This window comes from Ambystoma mexicanum, chromosome 5q (genome assembly GCF_040938575.1).
Source record: "Ambystoma mexicanum isolate Mex_15411 chromosome 5q, UKY_AmexF1_1, whole genome shotgun sequence".
NCBI lineage: Eukaryota > Metazoa > Chordata > Amphibia > Caudata > Ambystomatidae > Ambystoma > Ambystoma mexicanum.
The window spans coordinates 456,444,609-456,464,591 of NC_090933.1; positions in this window are offsets into that span (position 1 = coordinate 456,444,609).

The following is a 19,983-nucleotide window of genomic DNA, read 5'->3' on the forward strand; positions in this document are numbered from 1 at the left end:
TTTGCATACATATACATTACCAAGACACTCACAGGGGTCTCATGGTGCACCTCTATCTACACTTACAGCATTGAATGGTATACCCATACTAAAACACCCTCATAACTCTCACAATGCTCCTCTATTAGCTTGCATCATGCAGTGGTATGTCCATCCAGTTCTGAGACACCCTCAGTGTTTTACCACTGCACCTCTCACCATACCAACACTATGAATGAGCATACATATGTAGGTCACTGTCTGTTGTAATGAGCCTCTATGTATGCTTAAGTCGCTCAACCCATAGGAAGAAACGTTTTTGGGTAGCTCATAACTTTGGTGCCTTTTGATGTATCCTCACAAAACATTGAAAAAAAGTATGCCGCCACCTGTAAATTATTTTGAGAAGTTTCATGCAGTTTTGTTAAGGTGTGGCAACGTGATAGCGGGTCCCAAACTTTGTGAAATCCAGATGGACATTATTGGAAATAAAATCTGCTTGCGATTAGAGGCAAATCCGCTTGATAAAATTTGCACATTTGCAAGAGATGGGGCAGCAGCATGACCCCGAAAGTGCTCTTTTGCAAATTTGGTGTTAATACATTGAGTAGTTTTTTTAAAAGATGGATAAGTAGGTCCAAAAAATAGTTACATTGCTGTCCAGTCCGTGGACTCATTTCCTGGTTTTCAGTCCACATATGAATTTGGACCAATGGGAGGCAAGTAATGTTCATGGATGTCATAAGCGGCTGATGATTGGTTGATTAAAAGCGTGAGGTGCGTTAGATCTTCTGAAACAGACGCCATATTGGATCTGCAAACCACGTACTTACTCTACTTCATCCGTGGATACCGCAGCACAAAATGCCTCTGGTTTAGATATTCAGGGTTATTTTTGAGGACCAAAGAGTATCTGAGGAAAGTTGGGGTGAAACAGAGAAATGGAAGCATTGTTGTGGGTTAGAAATGGCTATTGGGTTGCGCTTTATTCTTTTTTACCATCCGTGGCCCAGACACGAACATTGACTTATTTTGAACTTTGAGTTGTTGCATAATATGTTACAATAGTGATTACCTTTGATTTTATAGTTAGGTATTGAAACTAGAGAGTGTGACTAATATTTACATGCATGTGTAATAACAATACATATTTTTATAGCTAGATTGTTTGTGACATGGTTGAACTATATTGATGTGGCCATGGCTAGTATTCAGATTGTTGGGGGCATCATACAATTGGCCATGCCCCCAACATCTGGCCATGGTTACAGTAATGATGTAAAGGATGTAATCTTTGTAAAGCCAATAATATGGATATTGGGCATGGATATAGTAATATATTTATTTTGTGTTTAATACATGGCACCAGCAATTTGGACACTGCCCATGGCCACGGTAATGGTATCATTGTGGCATAATTGTCAACCTTGTTCCATTGCAGAGTGCCAGTGATTGCATACAATTGCATAGTGGCATAATTACAGCACCTACCTTCAGTTTTAGCTCATTAGGAGACATGCATCCTACAGCATTTGAAACGTTGAGCCAGTAATAAACCATTCATTGATATGATATGATAGGGTATTTAGAACGCACTGGAACCGCTGTGCCCTGTGTGAAGAGAAGTGGGGATGGGAAAGAAGTAACTTTAAATTATTTCTTTCCACCCCACTGCTCTTACAGGAGTTAATAACTAGGAAATACTTCTGTTTGATGGTATTGAATGTCTTTAATGATTTATTTTGACTTGAAAATTCATTTATTATGGCTTTCATATTAAATACATTATTCATTATGCAGAGATATCATTATTTGTTCCAAAATGATTCAAACTAAATCTGCTCTCTTATGTTTTCAAAAATATACACAGAGGTGCACTTTGCCATTTGGCCAGCAAAAAACAACCTAACACTGAGAAATTGCATCAGCTGAGTATGCAAACATAACTAAACATTTTTTATTAATATAGATATTGGGCATGTGAACCTATTTTTATCTTGGATTGATTGTCTGATTTGCAAAAAGAGCATGGTATCCCATGATTTACATTTTGAAGAAGCTGTTGAAATGAAATTGAATTAGAATTTGGTATAAATAAATACACACATTGGGCCTCATTACGACCCAGGCGGTAAGGGGTTTACGGCAGCGTAAACAGCGCCGACCCTTACCGCCTGAGTACGAGGTCCCTTAGCGCCATGGCGATTTAACACCTGCTTTTAGCAGGTGTTAAAATCCATGGCGCTAAGGGACCATGGAGTTAATTACGCCACCGTAATTTACGGTGGCGTAATTAACGCCTTCCCCACTCCCATTATGCCCTATGGGGCAAAAATGGGAATGGGGAAGGGTAAATGGGGATTGGGGACTTACCGCCCCGCCAAGGTCGGAATGGGGCGGTAAGTCCGCCAACCACCATGGCGTAAACGTAGTTTACGCCATGGTGGTAAAGTCACGGCCCAGGAGGTAACTTACCGCCTGGGTCGTAATGAGGCCCATTGTACATTAGGGATGTGCTAATGTGAAACATGGTTGCACAGAGTGGATTTATGTTTCTACATGTATGAAATTTGTAAAATGTTGTTTCTAGGGTTGTGTTTTGTTTCTAGTACTTGTAGTAAGTACATTAAGAATTTGTGTGGATCTTCCTGCACGCTTATTGCAAATTTAGCCAGCAGACATGTTTTGAAACTTTTCAATTTCTTTTCTTTGTGTTTATAAGGAGGATAGTGTTAGAAAGTTGTTGGTTTGTGTTTTGTAAGTTAACTGTAATTTCTAATTCTACTTCAGTACCAATATATTTACTTTGTGTTGTATTTGTCTGAGGAGTTCTTCAGCTGTTCCATTTTGGTGAGTGTCATTTAGTTTTTCTCATTCTACAACGGGCCTCTTTGCATTGTACAATCTATGCACAAGGTTTTGCATTGTAGAATGGTGGGTTGCTAACAGTTTAATATGATGGAAGGTGTGTTTACAAGTAATTTGTGAATAGTGGGTATATGAATGTCCTCATAGTCCAGTGTGTAATGCACTCGAAAGGAGTCCTTCTTTTGTAAAATTTCCATTATTTTAACATAGTGAGGAACTGTCGTAAATATTTGAACGACTGTTGCAGACATTGCATATTGAACTGAATGTCGATTTGTACACTGGATGACGTGTGTGGTCATAAGGAACATTTGTTTGAAAGTTTGTTGGAGAAGATTCTTCTATTACAGTTTATTTTCCCGTAAATGTGTCTGTTAGTATTTCATAGCCTCGTCCATTATCATCTATGGCAGTTTTGTTTCTTTGTTTTTGTTTATATGCTTTTTCATTAAAGTATGGCTCTGTGCTACTAGCGTGAAACCATTCTCCTTCACAGAAGTTGGAAAAGGTAACTATATAGACTTTGCAAATCTTTAGAAACAGTTTTTGCAGTTTTATCATTAATTTAGTTAGTGGTTTCATTCTGTTTAAAACTAATATGAAAACAATTCTTTTTAGTTTAAATATGCTGTCAATCAGAGCTTCAAGGATACCTTTTTGCTTGTAGTTTTAAGTGAAAAGAATGGCTTTTCAGATTTTTTATGACATTGCTAAGAATTCTGGTTTGGAACATTTTCTGTAAAAATTGATTTCTTTGAATGGTTTTCTGTGGCTACATCCATATTTATTGAAGGAGATGGAAATGTCTTAGTGCTGCCTGTTATAATTTGCAAGAGCACAGTTACTTGTTCTCTTATTTGTATGCTTTCTATTAATTGTTTTAGTGGAGGGTAAGTGCATGGCTTTACTTTTTTTAATCTGCTCAATCTTTTCTTTGTTTTCTACAGAGATGAGTTTAGTAGGCATTGCGTTTTACCTGTTAGAAAAGTGTATATTTTAATGTTGTTGAAGGGTTCTGTGGGTGTTAATGTATAGTAATTAGTGTTTTATGGCTGTTATTTTACAGGGATGAGGAAGAGTGATGTATGGGTACTAATGCACATTAATATTAAGTACTGGGATGAGGAAGATAGGTGTTGGATTAATAATATAGAGTAGAGTTGTGTAGTATGTGGAAGCGCAATGTATAGATAGTGGGAAGTATGGAGTCAATATTTGTAGAGGTTGTAGACATCTGTTGTAGTGGTATGAGGAAGAGAGATGTGAGGATAATGCAACGCAATGTGATTTTAGTGATGGTATGAGGAAGGAGAAATGGAGGAAGGAATGCATTGGTGTTAGTTACGTTACATGAGGGAGACTGTTGTAAATGTGTGTAGGTACATGTGTATTGGGAAGAGGAAGAGGGGTTTTGGAGTAATAATATATATTTTAGTTGGGTAGTATGATTTGGAAGAGGGATGTATAGATAAAGTGAGGAATAAAACATTTGTAAAGGACAAGGTTGTAGACATTTGTTGTGCTATGAGGAAGAGGGATGTGGGTATAATAATAGTAAATAATGTAATGTGGCTAATGGTATGAGTAAGGGGGAATATGGGAATGAACATATTGTTGTTAGTAAAGTTACATGAGGGAGAGTGTTTTAAGCATACATATATAGGTCAATCATGTGTACTTGGATGTCACATGAGGCAGAGATGTATTTATGATATGTGTGGTAGAAAAGGTTGGTAGAGTGAGAGGTTGTAGAATGATGGGGTGTTGGCTAAATGATAGAATGCCATTGGGTGGTCATTTGTGGAATTAGTATGTGATGGGAATGTATTATTAAGTTACGGGTTGCAGAGTGGTGGAGTTAGTGAATACAGGAGCAGTGGTGTTGTTGAATAAGAAGGAATGGTGTGTGTAATGGAAAACAGTGTGATTGCTCCAATGAAATGAGCAAGTGTGTAACTGCGTAACAGAATAAAGTATACTATAAAAGGATATTTTTAGGATAACAAACAGTATAGTTATTGTATTACAATTGTTGTGATATACATGGCACATTAATAGGCAAACAATCCAAAAAACGAATTGGAAAACAAAGGCCGAAAAGAGGTTTTTGTTTGAATTTTGCAAGAATATTTGTACCCTTTATAAAATAAATAGATGGGAGGTTGGGTCGGGATTTAAATGAAGGTAGTGGAAAGTGATGATGGGTGCGGGGCCTCCCCCCTTGCATTATTAAAAAAAAGGGAAAACATCCAAAATATTTTTGGAATTCAATCAAAAAATACTTGGTCTTTTGGGCCTCGATGTATTTGGTTTTGTTTTGTTGTTCTGTATGTTTCTTTGGTAAGCCTTTCCTTTTTTCTGTACATGTAAAAGAAAGGTAGTTGAAATATGTGATAATTGTGCAGTGGTATAAGTAGTAGGCTATGGCACTTTTTTATGGTAGCAGACGTCATTATAAAAGCTCTAAATAAAGTTGTATGATAGCTCCTGCAGTGAAATATGTTAAAGGATAGGATGTATAATATAGTGGCATAGGAAGTATGGGTATTATTTTGAGAGAAGGAAAGTCAGTTTACATTGAGCCACATGTAAGCTTCTGCATTAGAGTACTCATAAGGAGAAATTATATATGAGGATGGGGCATCTAGCTTCTATGTGTTGTTTGGTTAGTTACCCACCCACCCACTGACTGTTCATGGCTATGGTAATTAGTACAGGAATTCCCACACAGTTGGTGCCCCTCAATGCCCCATACTTCTTTTAATGGGAACTATTTAAGCTTGCTTTAATCAAGCATTACATCAATGTTTCTTGCCAAGTTGCTGCTAGTGCTTTTTAAGAGCAGTTTCTTTGAGAGTTAATACTGTCTTAATTGGTGCAGTAAACAGGTCTGCCTTTAGAAAGTAAATATATAAGAACTATGTGTGGCTTTCACTGAAGTGCTGTTAAAAAGAAGCATTGATAAAGGCAACCGTGTTGGCTTATGTCTAAGCATTTCCCATTTGCTACGCAGTGCTATGAGATGCCAGATACTTGCACAATTTTGCACTTGCAACCATCAAGTGATAGTTAATAGTACTATGGAAGTATTTTAGAAGTGCATTTTCGTGTGTGTACAAAATGCAAAACTGTTGGTCTTCATAATGCCTGATGAAAAGAAGGTGGCAATATGTGTTGTATGATAGGTTGACCATTGTAATCTTCAAGAGTGATCAAAACTTGCTTTCACTCAGTTCGGTATTCAAAAGTACTTATATTTACTTTCACTGTGTTCAGTATTCAAAAGTACTTATATTTGCTTTCACTACATTTGGTATTCAAAAGCACTTATATTCGCTTTAACTTTGTTCGATATTCAAATCAATGTTCATTGCCTTCTATGCACAATCGCCCGACAGTCTGGTTTTCCCCCTTCTTGGTACACTCAAAGGTCACAGTTTACAGCTTCTCTGTTAGCTCCTCTGCCGCCACAAGTTCTCTCCTTCCCATGCAGTACCTTGCTTTTTCTCCCAAAGGCTCTCTGTGGCTCTGGCCACCCATCAATGCTCTTCCTGCAGCTTGGGACTGTGCGCTCAGTCTTGCTGGTCTCCCTCTTGTGGTGTGGCACCGGATTTCAGTGCCCTTCAGCTCTGGTTCCCACTGCATAAACTCTGCATCCTCAAATGGGTCTTCATTTCAGTGCTTGCCACACTGCAAATCTGGAGAGGTCTGCCTGAACACAGTCGGCCATAGCCCTGGTCCACAGCTGGCCTCATTTCCAAAAGGATGTACATTTTTAAAGGTCCCGCCACCATGATGGGTCCAGACAGGACTAGACTGCTTACTATTGAAATGGTAGTCCTGCATTCCTCTTGCTGTCCTCCTCCTCATCTCAGTACACAGTTGAGGCTGGTATGTGTGTTTTGTGATAAAATGGGGATGTGTCTCTCTAGTTGTTCTCTTCCTCATCCCAGAGTCGAACTGGTGTTTCTTGGGGAATGTTTTAAGGGTAGAACATGCAAGGGACTGGCAATAGCCTACTAAGGTTTGAGGGATAGAGGGTTTGGTATGAAAAGGAAATGAGGGATACCATGTCTCACCTAAGGATGTTCTCTCCAAACTCCCAAGTTTCTTCCACCCAGGTGATCCTCCCTTGCATATCCACCCCCAGGGGATTGATGCAAGAGCTATGACCTTTCCCTGGCCACTCAAGAGGAGGATACAGTGCAAAAAGAAGTGAGAATGCCCTCAGGTTCCTCACAATAGTTGCTAATATACAGAAGTACTTGTTCTAGAATGTAGATAGGAGAAACACAGTTTTGAATAGGATCTATAGATTTGAATGGTGCATGTTGTTAACTGTGGAACGGTGGAGTGATATAAGTAGTAGCACAAGTAGTAGCGCATATGGGTGAGTATGTGTGGAAAAATCGTGTTTAAAGAACTAATTGGTGCTGCAGTGATTTATGTTTTCATGCACAAAACACTGGTTGTTTTGTAAGTTATATTATTAAAAACGGTGGTAAAAAAAACTACTTTTGAAAATGAAAGAATTCTAGTAGTATGTCTTCATAGATGTATATTGTGGAATGTAGATGTTGTTGAATCTTCAAATAGAAATATGTATAGGTTTGCACTGTAGCTTGTGATAGAGGAGGCTCTGAATCACAGCACAAATGCACTCTCAGAGTTGAAAGATACATCTGAACTGTTGAACTAAAGTGTGAGCGTTAGATGTACAGTTTTTGCATGTGATTGGTGGATGGGTGTGCAGCTGTTTGAATGTATCCAATCAGTTTGTGTTACTGTCATGATGCCTGCTCCCGGGGAGCCGGTTCAAGCCCTGCGTCCCCGAAAGCAGACATCCAGTCCCCAAGGAAGGACCCAGCAACCCCATATAGGGGCCCTTTGGACAGTGTCCTGGCGCCTATGGTGCCAGGCTCATAAAAGACATCAGTCCTGGCGCCATAGGCGCCAGGCTCATTATGTTAGTGCTTGCGTGCACTTACCTGATGCAGACCATGCTGCAGGATCCCGGCCTCCTTGAGGCCTGAAAGGAACTACTTTACCTGTGGGACTAATTTACCATCCGGGCGTGGTCGGGGAAGGATACATACCAGATTGGAGGAAGGATACATACCTGGAACTTCTTCCAAGGCTATTTAAAACCCACCTGAACAGCCACACGTGCTTCGCGTTGTTCTGCATCTAGCAGCTGGACGCTCACCGTGTCTGCTCCTGCATCCTGACTTCTGCCACGCCTGCCAGCATCCTGGATCACCTGCAAAGGAAGAGAAGAAGAGAACAGAAGAAGGAAAAGTCCTTACCTGCTAAATCCGCATCCCGAAGACATCTCGCCGACAATCCTGAAAAGGAAGACTTTTATTTAAAAGCTCATCGCGTCGATCGCTGCAGCGCCGCATTCCACTCACCTTTTCAGGGCGCCTCCATGTTCAGCAGCGATCATCCGGATTCGCAGTCACGCCCCAGCGCCTAGGGAGAAAAAGACCAGAACAAAAGGTGACAGAGAGAAGGGAATAAGGAAAGCTAAATCTCCATGTTAAGACTTACCAGTTGATTCATTCCCTCTTCATTTCGGGTCCGCGTCGCATCCTGGCATTTCCAGACCCCAGCCCCTAAGGGGAAAAAGAGACATCAGCGTTAATGATCGAATGAAAAGACATTACCAAAAAACGCTCATTAAAGACTTACCTGATTTCTACAAGGATTTCACCTCTCATCTCGGGTTGGTGCCTGTTCCCCGGCATTCCGTACCCCGGCCCCTATGGGGAAAAAGACACTAGCATTAGTACATTAATGCATGGACACAAGGGGAACCTCTTATCAAAAAACTTACCTGGAAGCCAAGCAAGTTTGGTTCTCACCAATCCGAAAATCCAGTGAAATAACTGGATACCAACGCGCCCCTGCATCAGAAGCAGGATGGAGAGCTCGTCCTTACAGACCCTAAGGTGAGACGCTACGAGGAATCACAGAAGGGTTTCGAGGAGGGTGAGAGGGGAAAGTGGGAGGCCGAGTGCATTACCCCGCAGACAGTTAATCCCCTATTTTCGCCTACAGAAGGATACTTCTGCGAGCCAGATAAGCCAGATTTGGGGGCCCGGTCCAGTCCGTCTTCCAACCCTGCGCATCACCTTAGAAGAGGTCACAGTAGCGCGAACCAGGCCAGCGCCTCCGTGGGAGTCAGGTGAGCATTACAGTTACTGAGATAATCGCACAAAGGGAAGAAGGTCTGTCCTATGTTTTCATGTCCACAAACATCTGCAAATGTTTGCGAACGGATCGCACTTGCCATTAGGGCCTTTTAATAATGCCCTGCATGAAAAGAGGAATGCAGAGGCTGCGGACATCCATAAAGGTTCGGGAGATTCATCCAATCAGGCTTTCTATTTTTGGAGAAGCAGTTCCACTGCAGAGGAGGACAGGGTAGCAAGCACTTCACATCCAGAAATTATTGTAGTGCATTGTGGAGGCAATAGTTTAGGGTATGTAACTTGAATTTCTTTGCAGTTTGCCAGGAAAGATACTTTTAGTAGGCAAATTTAACTTTTTCCACAAATAATGTTTGTTTGTTCACAAATTACTCAAAGAAAAATGTGGAAAAGATATTGTTTTGTCCACAAATTGAAAAAGCATGGTGTAATGTCAATAAAGCTGTATGTGCATTCTTTTGAAAATGTAAGAATTATCTTTTGAAAATGCGAACAGTAGTGAACTTTTTTTTAGAAAAGAAGGAGTACTTCTAGCAACTGTTGGAAATGAGCTTTTTTCTTTCAAATATACACAATCCAGTGAAACAGAAATGAAATAGAAAGTAGAAGAGTATATCATTAAAACATGTGTTAGTACATATTGTACATATACATATTAAGATCAGACTCTTACAAGAACAAAAATGCTCTTTTAAGAGCCAACATTATAGTAAGAAAGGAAGCAGTAAAGTGAAGTAGAAACCTCTGTTTGTGATCTTGTAGTCCACAGACATTTTCTCCATCCGTGGACTTCAAGAGTGAAGAAAAGCACAGGAGGGATTGGTGTTTGGTGGTGTAATATGAATGGGAGATTTTAGGGGAGGGGCACCAACCACCGTAAGGGGAGACAGGTGGACAAGGGAAAATGAAGAGCATACATAAAAAAACTAAGATCGGGCTGATCCTCCTCATGGGCCTTGACAACAGCCTCAAAGGTGCTGCAGAATGGCTCCCCCCTGCATTTGAGTGTTTCACAGTACACACACATGACAGTGTTCACTGCAGATATTACCCCAATATGTTTACCCCACACCTCACTGTAGCTGTAAAATAAAGCTTATTTTTTTATTAATCTCTATTCTTTAACTCTCTTTTTCTTTTTAAACTTTTTCCTATAACCACGGTTATATACAAAATGGACTACAAATAACCCAAAACATTCAAAACATTGCAAAAATATTTGCGGTTATTATACGTGAGCCACATTTACAATAACCCTAAATATGAAAAAATAATCTTGAATATACAAAAACTTTGAGCTCTGAACTTTGTCCCCAAACCTCTCTCAACTCCCCAATGTCACATGCTGTCCTCTTTCCCCCTCCCCACCTCTAGCCTGATGCCATTTCATCTTTTTCCCAACTTCAAATGGCATTTTTTTAACTTTTCATTTTTGGGTAACTCTGAATATCACCCTGAATATTTGAGAATATCTCTTGCATCGAGCAAAAAAATAAATGGCAGCTTTTTCATTTCTGAAAAGCCACTCTGCTGAAAAGCACCATCGGGGAGATAGCTTTGTTTTTGGGAGAAGGAAGCACCCCCTTCTCTGTCAAATATTTTTTTTTAAAACTATTGGATGCAATAACCAAAGACCCCCTCACTCCCCGGTTAATCGAGTCTTCTGGACTTCAGCTGTGTCCACTCCACATGTTTCCCTGACATGTTTCTTTTGGACCCGCTAGGGGTCCAAAGACTCCAGCCTTGACAACTATACATGTCTTTCACACTGGCCAGTGAGCACACCCTTTCTCCCTGCCTACTCTATATATTAAAAAACATCTGGGCCATGGCCAGTGGCCAGGGCCTTCGGCCTTGTCCACTCTACTTGTTCCCCCAATTTGTTTCTTTTAGACCCTATAGGTGGCCATGGCCTTCAACGGTGTCCACTCTATATGTTCTCCCCAACTTCACAGTCTATTTTCTGCAACATCTTAATTTGTCTTTGAACATTTTCATTTTTGTGCAATACCTGTAAAAATCTGTTTATCCCTCTACAAGAAACAGGTCCAATTGCCAACATGTGTTTTCTCCAGGCAGTTGGTGAGCAGGTGCAAGTGGATCTAGGTCACCCGGCCTAGGTACTGCCCACCTGTCAATCACTTTAAACTGTTGGTGCCTTCCTGGTTTGCCGCTCTTTTTCCCTACTTAAGTAACCCTCCAGCCTCTTTTCATTTGCAGTTGTTGAGCAGGTGCAAGTGGATCTAGGTTTCTTGGCCTAAGCACCACCCAACTTCTTAGCCCTGCCTCTCCCTTTCTGCTCTTAACTCATAGATCAAGGGCGTCTCTCGCCCGGTTGTCCAAAGCAAAGGGCAGATTAAGAAAAGGGCAATTCCTGTTTGGACATGTTTGGACCAGGAGGACCCAAGGCCTGAACACCTGCTCAGACAACAGGCAAGCATGTGCTGACATGTGTTTTCTCCATCTGTCCCCACAGGCCATCCCCACCATCATCATGCAATGCCAACATCCATTTCTCTGGTGCTCGGATGAGGACAGGTGCTCTGTGGAACAGTACATTGTGCATTTGTTAAAATGTTAGTCTTGTGCTGCTGCGCGTGTGTGCCCATTGCCCCCTCCCTTTGTCCCGGTTGCTTACTTGATGTTGGAATTCCCCCCTCACTCCCACCGCGCTACCATTGATTAACCGACCCTTTGAATCGGCGACCCATGGCACCCCCAACCATGGCAGCCCACTTGGCCAAGAACCAAAGGCTAAGAACAGCGGCAGTGGTGCCAGCCAGTGTTCGCCATGGTAGCACATAGCCTGCAGCTGTCAACCTGCTGCGATTGATCAGGTAACTCATATCTGGATGTGTTGTATTGTGCTGTGTTCAAAAACGTGCCCTTTTCCACTTCTAGGTAAGTCGAATCTGGGTGTGCTGCATTGTGCTGTGCTCAAAAACCTGCCTTTTTTCCCCCTTCTGGGAAAGTCGAATCTGGGTATTTTTGCATTCTGGTAACTGTGGCATTGTTGCTTGTTCTCTCTGGGCACCCACCTAGATCACCCTGATAAGGCGTGCCATTAATTGTTGTGAGTTACTTGTTCCCCTCCTGTGCCTTCCTTTGCTGCGATCCTGGCCCCCCTCTTCCTCCTCCCACTGCACATTCTGAGTTGTGTGCCACAGGGCTGTTCATCTCTCTCTCTTCTCTCACCACCTTCTCCTCCGCCTACCTCCTTTGCACATCATATGGTGCTTTCTGTCTCTCCCATCATCTCTAACTGCTTCTATATCCCTTACCCCATCCCTCTCACTAAGTCTGGATGGAAGTAGTTCAAGAGGGACACTGTGGTCTCCAAGCCAGTTCTCTCTATTGCTGATACCTACAACAGTGAGTGCTTCCTCCAGACAGACTCTCACTGACATGCTCTTGATCATCCCCTCTCCAGAGCTATGGACCCTTCATATGATCAATGTTCTCTCTCCTTTCTCGTCCTCTCCCATTAATGGTGGCACTAGGTGGGAGGTCCTCTTGCCCCCCTTCCACTCTTCCAAGACAATTATTAATGTCTATGTGAACGGCACCATCTTGGTTCAGGGTCCTCAGCCCAATCTCCTCCTTTTTGATAAGCGTTTCCCACATCTAATCATCTTCCTCCCTTCTCCTGCTAATCCTTTCAAATTTGGCAACCGGCTCCACGTCGCTAATCTCAACTCTCGTTCTGCTGTCAAACACTCATCTGACATCTGTCACCTCCTCAAAGAGCTTGACATAGATGTCCTTGCACTCACTGAAACATGGTTTATGGCCAGTTCTGTCACAAGTTTTGACACTCTATTCCCTGTGGGCTACAAGAACCAATCCAAACCCTGAATCAACCAACCCGGAGGTGGAGTAGACCTGATCTTTCTGGAGCGCGTCCCACCGCCTGCCATCCATACACAAGCCTACTACTCCTTTGAATGCCTGGTCTGCAGGCTCTCTATCTCCCCTGGCCCCTCTCTACCTGTGGCTACCATCTATAGGCCACCTGGCCAGGTCACCCTATACTTCTCAACCTCTCCTGCTCAGAGATATAAACATCCACCTGGATGCTTCTAATCCCTCTGGACGTTTCCGCAACCTCTGTGACACTCTTTTTCATCCTGCCCTCTGGCCTGACACACTCTGCCGGACATACTTTGGATGTTCTCATCGTCTCAGACATCTCCCTCTCTAACCCTCTCACCACTCCTCTCTCTCGGACTGACCACTTTCTACTCTCCTCTTATCTGAAACTCTTTATCCATCAGGCAAAGACCCCACGCACTGCCACCTAACTTCTCGATCATTCAACCCATGAAGTGTGCGTCAGTGGATGCCTTTGCCTCTACTTTCTCTGTTCCTCCTACTTCGGTGGCTAACTCACATCCTGACACAGCCCTTTTTAATCTGCATCATTCTATTTCCAACACCCTGGACATCCTTGCCCCTGTCATGAGAATCTGGCTGAAGCCTACCTCTAAGTGCAACTCTTGGTATGATTTCGACCTCGCTGTCCTGAAATGGAAATGTGGGATTGCTGGGAGGCAATTGACGGCATGAGGCAAATCCTCTGATAAACTGGCCTGCTGCTTGCTCCAAAGGCAATACAGACTCTCTTTCCTGCCCAAGAAGAGAGCACACATTTAAGCATGCGTTTATGCAGCCTCTAACAACACGGCCAAACTCTTTAAAAACTGCAAGGACCTTGACAAGCCTGTTGCAGTCTCTACCTCTCCTGTTCCCTCCCAGGCCCTCTGTTCTCTAGCCTCTCACTGGCCTCTCACTTCTCTGCTAAAACACAGAACATTCTGTCCTCTATCTCCTCTCCCTCTCCCTCTCCCTCTTCCTCTCTCGGCCCCCCTTTGGCCATCTCTACCACTCCTCCTCCGTTTTCCTCATTATCTCTGACAATACCTGATTGGGTTTCTCGACAAGTCTAATCTATGAATGTGTTGTCCAAACAGGTGCTCCGCTGCTCATCCAGAACCATCCAGGACCATATTGAGACTCTAGATCCAGCCTTGGCCAATTTCTCTAATCACTATTTCACCACTGGAGGTTTCCCCTCTCCCCTTAGGCACTCCCTTGTGCATCCCCTCCTGAGGAAGCAGTCTGCCAATCCTACCTGCCCAGCAAACAATCGCCCAATCTCCATCACCCCTTTCCTGGGGAAAACTGTTTGAAAAGCTGGCCAACACCCTGCTTACAATCCACACTGAATCTGTTGGGTGTCTCCATGACCATCAGTCTGGCTAGAGAGCTTCCAGAGGCATGGAAACTGCTCTCCTGAACACCTCTGAAGATCTTTTCTCTAACCTTGATTCCAGCATTCCTTCTGTCCTCATTCTCCTTAATCTTTCGTCTGCTTTCTACACTGTCAACCAAGCTATCCTGATCAATCGACTCTTTGAGGAACTGGGCATCATATATCAGGCCGTGGAAAGGCTGATTTCCTTCCTCTTGGACCACTCCTCGCCAGGTCCAACTTAGTCCTTTTCTCTTTGCCAATTTTATCTCTCCCTGTGATGGTCCCCAGGGCTCAATCCTCTCACCCTGGTTTTTCAACCTCTACTTGGCCCCTTTGGGCCACGTGATCCCTACAATCTGCTCTAACGTTCAGTGTTATGTGGATGACTCTCAGCTTTCCTTCAGGCTCCCCTCAGCCTCCTTTCCTCTCTTGCTCATTCCTGACTGTCTATCAGGATTGGAGTGCCTCCAATAATCTCTGCCTTATTGCCAGTAAGATGGAGATCCTTCTCATTGGAAACGCTGCCCTGCTTTCCCTCTCTCACTCTGGCCACCCGCCTTGGACCCTCTTCCTTTGCCTTCCTGCGAGGCAAAAAAACGTGGTGTCATTTTCAACTCCACTCTCTCTTTCTCTCCTGACATCTCGGACGTCGACAAGAAGTCCCACTACCAGCTGCACCTCCTCAAAGGGACTCTGCCCTTTTTTGCTTTTCCCTAGACGCTCACTGTCTCCAGAGCCTCTAGGACTAATGCAACAGCCTCTTTCTCAATCTCCCTTCCACTACTCTCCGCACTCTGCAACTAATCCAGAACAGGACAGCAAGAATCATCCTTGCCCTCAAGTCCAGGGATTGTATCTCTCCAGCCCTGAAATCTCTCCACTGGCTCCTGTGGCTGCAAGGATCACATTCATGACCCTTTGTATTGTCCACAAGGCCTTCTGGGGCCAGCGCCTGCACTACATTTTCCACAATAGCTTCCTTCTTGAGCCCTTTGCTCAGCAACCTCCTACTCTCTAAGAGTTAGACGCATCTCCAGGCAGAGAGTGGGGGGTAGATCTCTCGCCTTTGCAGTTGCCTCCCTCTAGAATGCCCCCCTGCCCCTCTCAAATTTGGACCGGACCACCTGAATTTCCGGAAGCAGCTCAAACCCTTCCTCTTCTCCTCTGCTTTTTCTCTCTCCCTCCCCTGCTAACTTACCTGTAACTGGTTGCTTGTCTACCCTCAGAGTCTCACTGGGTTCCATGCTCTTTCTTGATCGGTCACCCTTGCACCTCCTCCGGGCATACGCAAACTTAGGGATTATAACTGTAACCCTACAGTCCCTTGTTCTCCTTGCACTAAGTAGAGCTGCACTGGCCTAGCTGCACTTACTCAGAGCATTGCTGCCCTGTTTTCCCCTCCCCTCTCCCTTCTCCCTTGCCCCTTCCCTTTCCCCTTGCACTTCTCGTTCTTGCACTTGCAGGATCTGAATGTCACAATGCCTAGTAAGATTGTTTGTCTTGTCCTCCCTCTGTCTTCCCTCCCTTGTCTTGTCACACCTAGAAACACTTGTGTACAGGTGCCTTATAAATGACTTATCATATCATACCCAAGTTTCTTCTGTTGCTTTTATCACACCCTGTCCTAACGTTTCTACTTCACTGCAAACTGTCTTTTGGATTTCTTCTTTTTCAATTAATCACACCATTGTGTACTTCATAGCTACCTCCACTCTTGTCAATAGCAAGGGTTAAATCCCATTATTGAATATATCTATCTTCATTAAAAGACTTTCTGTATGAAAAGTGTGTTTATATTCTCCACCAAACACTTCACAAAAGTTGTGTTGTGTAAGTACACAAACTGTTTGTACCTTTGTGTAGAATGGTTTTGTGACCTTAATTAACTTCTTAGGTTTATTCAACAAGGAAATAAACAATGTTCAATTCATATTGAAAGCTTTTCTGATTATTCCATCTATTTTTTTGTTGTTGCAGAAAACGCTTCACCACATGCCTAGATTTTAATTTCACAGTTCTCAAAAGATTTGCAAAGACTCGAGAGTGGAACTTTTTAGTTAATATTTGTATTCCTCTGTCTAACACCTACAGTTCTAGTTTCTCTTTTCTTAACACGATTTTGTTAACTAAATACTAACAATATTAATACATTTTTTGCATAACCAGTGTGTCTTGAAATGTGCTTGGCTCCTTGCATGTCATTAATTGACATGTCTTTTATCTGAATTTGGACGAGTTAAAAAAAACGTTATCACTAACAGACATTTGTATATTTGAGAACAAGTTTGTGCAAAACATGAAACACCAGTATGAACATTTCTATATGTAAATACTTTACTTCACTGCAGATAATCCTTCCTCCTGGCACATTCCTGTTGATTCTTAAATGGCATTCTGCACCAATGCCTCAAAGAAAGGAACATATTTAGTACATACAAGTCACCACTAGACCTTCAAAAATGGAGAATTCTATAAAAGCGTGAGGGTTGAGAGGGTGGGGGTACTGTGGATGGGTGGGAGTCGAGAGTGTGTGGGCAGTGTGGGTGGGGATAGAAAGTGTGAGCATAAAGGTAGGGTAGGTAGATAGGAAAGATGGGTGGGTGTGTGGCGGTAAACAGGGTGGGGGTACAGTGGGTGGGGTAGAGAGGATGGGAAAGGGTGTGTGTTTGAGGATAGGCAGGTTTGGGGTAGGGTGCATGCCTGGGATTAGAGAGGGTGTAGGTTGTGTGTCAGGTGTACAGAGGGTGGGATACAGACAGTAGAGTAAATTCAAGTGCACCTGTTACCTAGTATGTGGTATAATAAGCAAACACGTATTTAAGAAGATAGACTATGTAGCTGATGCAAAATGGTACTTTAAAGCCTAAATGTATCAGTACATTGTGTCCAGGTTTTGAAAACGTACATGTTCGTAAGCAGCCACGTGTCAAAATGAAGCCACATTATCAATATGATATGATAGGATAGGATAGGATAGGATACTTTTATTTATATCGCGCCCATACACACGTGTTTCAAGGCGCGTTGACGCAAGGGAGGGGTATAAGGGAGGACAAAACAACAATCTTACTAGGCCCAGTGACATTGAGAATGCGCAAGTGCAGGGGAGAGGGAAGGGGGAACGTGCAAGGGGCAAGATAGGAGTGGAAAGTGCAGAACACGTAATCAAAACAACAGGTAGTGCGGCCAGCAGGTGGCAAGTGCAGGTAAGAGGACTGAAGGGTTGCAGATACAGATCCAAGTGCAGGGGTTGCTAGGAGGCAGTGCGGGTATGCAGCTGCGTGGGCAGGGATCTGGGCCCGAATTCAGAGGGTAGCCAGGAACTCAGTGCAGAAACAGACAGCTATCAGCAGTGGAGAGGATGAGAGAAGGTAGAATCAAAGAGGAAGGACTTGAAGTGCTTCTGGAACCGAAGATGGTTCTCCTCAAGTTTCAGGGCCTCATTACGACCCAGGCGTTAAGGGTTAACGCCGTCATTAACCCTTAACGCCTATTCTGATTTTAACGGCTGCTCTTAGCAGCCGTTAAAATCCATGGTGCTAACCCGCCATGATGCTAATTACGCCACCGTAATTTACGGTGGCGTAATTAGAGCCTTCCCCACTCCCATTATGCCCTATGGGGCAAAAATGGGAATGGGGAAGGGAAAATGGGAAATGGGGATTTACCGTCCCACTCACCTTGGAATGGGGTGGTAAATCTGCCATCCACCATGGTGTAAACATAGTTTACACCATCATGGTAAAGTTGGCGTACTTAGCGCCTGGGTCGTAATGAGCCCCTCAGAGAGGCAGGGAGCCTGTTCCAGAGGGAGGCCCCAGCGAATACATATTCATCAACATGTGTACATGCCTAAACATCGCCGCCACATGTACATTTACAAATTTACAGTAAATCTTTCCCAATACAGCATTTCCTTTTTCTATATTTAGCAATTGTAATTTGAATGACTGTACCCAAAAAAATACTCTTTAGAAAACAAATATTTTTAGTGCCACTCAAACAACCATGTGCATAAAACCCTTCGCAGAAAAATCACATTTCTGCTGTTCTCTGAGCATTTATAGATTTTGACTGCACCTAGTACACTCAGGGGGTAATTCATGGATTATTTGCACCGAAAAAAACGGTATTTGTGCGCCATTCTGCCCGCAAATCCCCTTTTGTTAAACAGGGATTTGCGGGCAGAATGGCGCACAAATCCCGTTTTTTTCAGCGCATTTAATCCATGAATTACCCCCTCAGTGTTTCTACAGCATACACCTCAATGTACATCCTGCTTCTACAAACTAAAATCGGTTTTATTCCTAATCAAAAACTACTAGCATCTATGTTCAACTCCTGTGGAAATAGTGCCAGACAAGTTTTAGTATGCAGAAGTACCACTGAATTTTAAGAAATTAAAGACGGGGAGAAAACAGAATTTACCAAAGCCACATTGACAGCATATTATCAATTAAATGGTTCAGCAAAACTGCAACAAAGAAGACATAAATGCAACCTATTTTTGTTATAGATAACCATACCGTAAAATAGACAGCAGCACAGAGATTCTCTTTAAAACACACACAGGTTCTGAGTGCCACTCACACACTGGGCCTCATTACAACTCAGGCGTTAAGGGTTAACGCCGTCGTTAACCCTTAACGCCTGATTCCGATTTTAACGGCTGCTTTTAGCAGCCGTTAAAATCCATGGCGCTAAACCGCCTTGGTGCTAATTACGCCACCGTAATTTACGGTGGCGTAATTAGCGCCTTCCCCACTCCCATTATGCCCTATGCGGCAAAAATGGGAATGGGGAAGGGTAAAATGGGAAATGGGGATTTACCGCCCCACTCACCTTGGAATGGGGCGGTAAAGCCGCCATCCACCATGGTGTAAACATAGTTTACACCATGGTGGTAAAGTTGGCGTACTTACCGCCTGGGTCGTAATGACCCCCACTCTCTTTAAAACACCAAAGGTGGGCATAAACCGGTTCTCAGCATTTATAGATATTGACTGCACTGAGTACACTCAGCGTTTCTACAGCATACACCTCAATGTAAATCCTGCTCTTCAAACTAATACTTGTTTATTTTCCTAATTAAAAACTACTAGCAACTGTGTTCAACTCCTGTGCAAATGGTGCCACACAATTTTGGGAGCTTTCCCAAGATACCAGTATATTTTTAGAAATGTCAGTAAAATAGAAAAACATACCTTTCCAACCCCCATTCACAGCATGATATCAATTACAAGGTTCAGCAAACAATGAGAAAGAAGTTACACGTAATCAATTTTCTGTCACAGATAACCATAACACAACATAAGATGGACTTCTGCTGTGTTACTCTCCTTAAAACACACAAGTTGACCAAAAAAGCCTCCATTAAATATCAAACCTATAACTTTTACTAACACAAAAGATGAACTTACGTAATAGGCCAATCTGAACAACCGGGAGGCGGGACCATGCCCAAAGTACTAAGGCCCCTACAAGACCTTCTACCATTCACTTCTTGTGTTTCAAACATCCCTGCCCTGCATTTAAGCCATCCACTTGGGTTTTCGATTTATCTCAACTTTTACCACCTTTGCCTCATTGTTTCTATGGCCTTCCAAGATGGCCACACCACATTGTGACCAGTGACCAGCCTTGCCTGGCTTCACTCCCCCCTCCCATTGG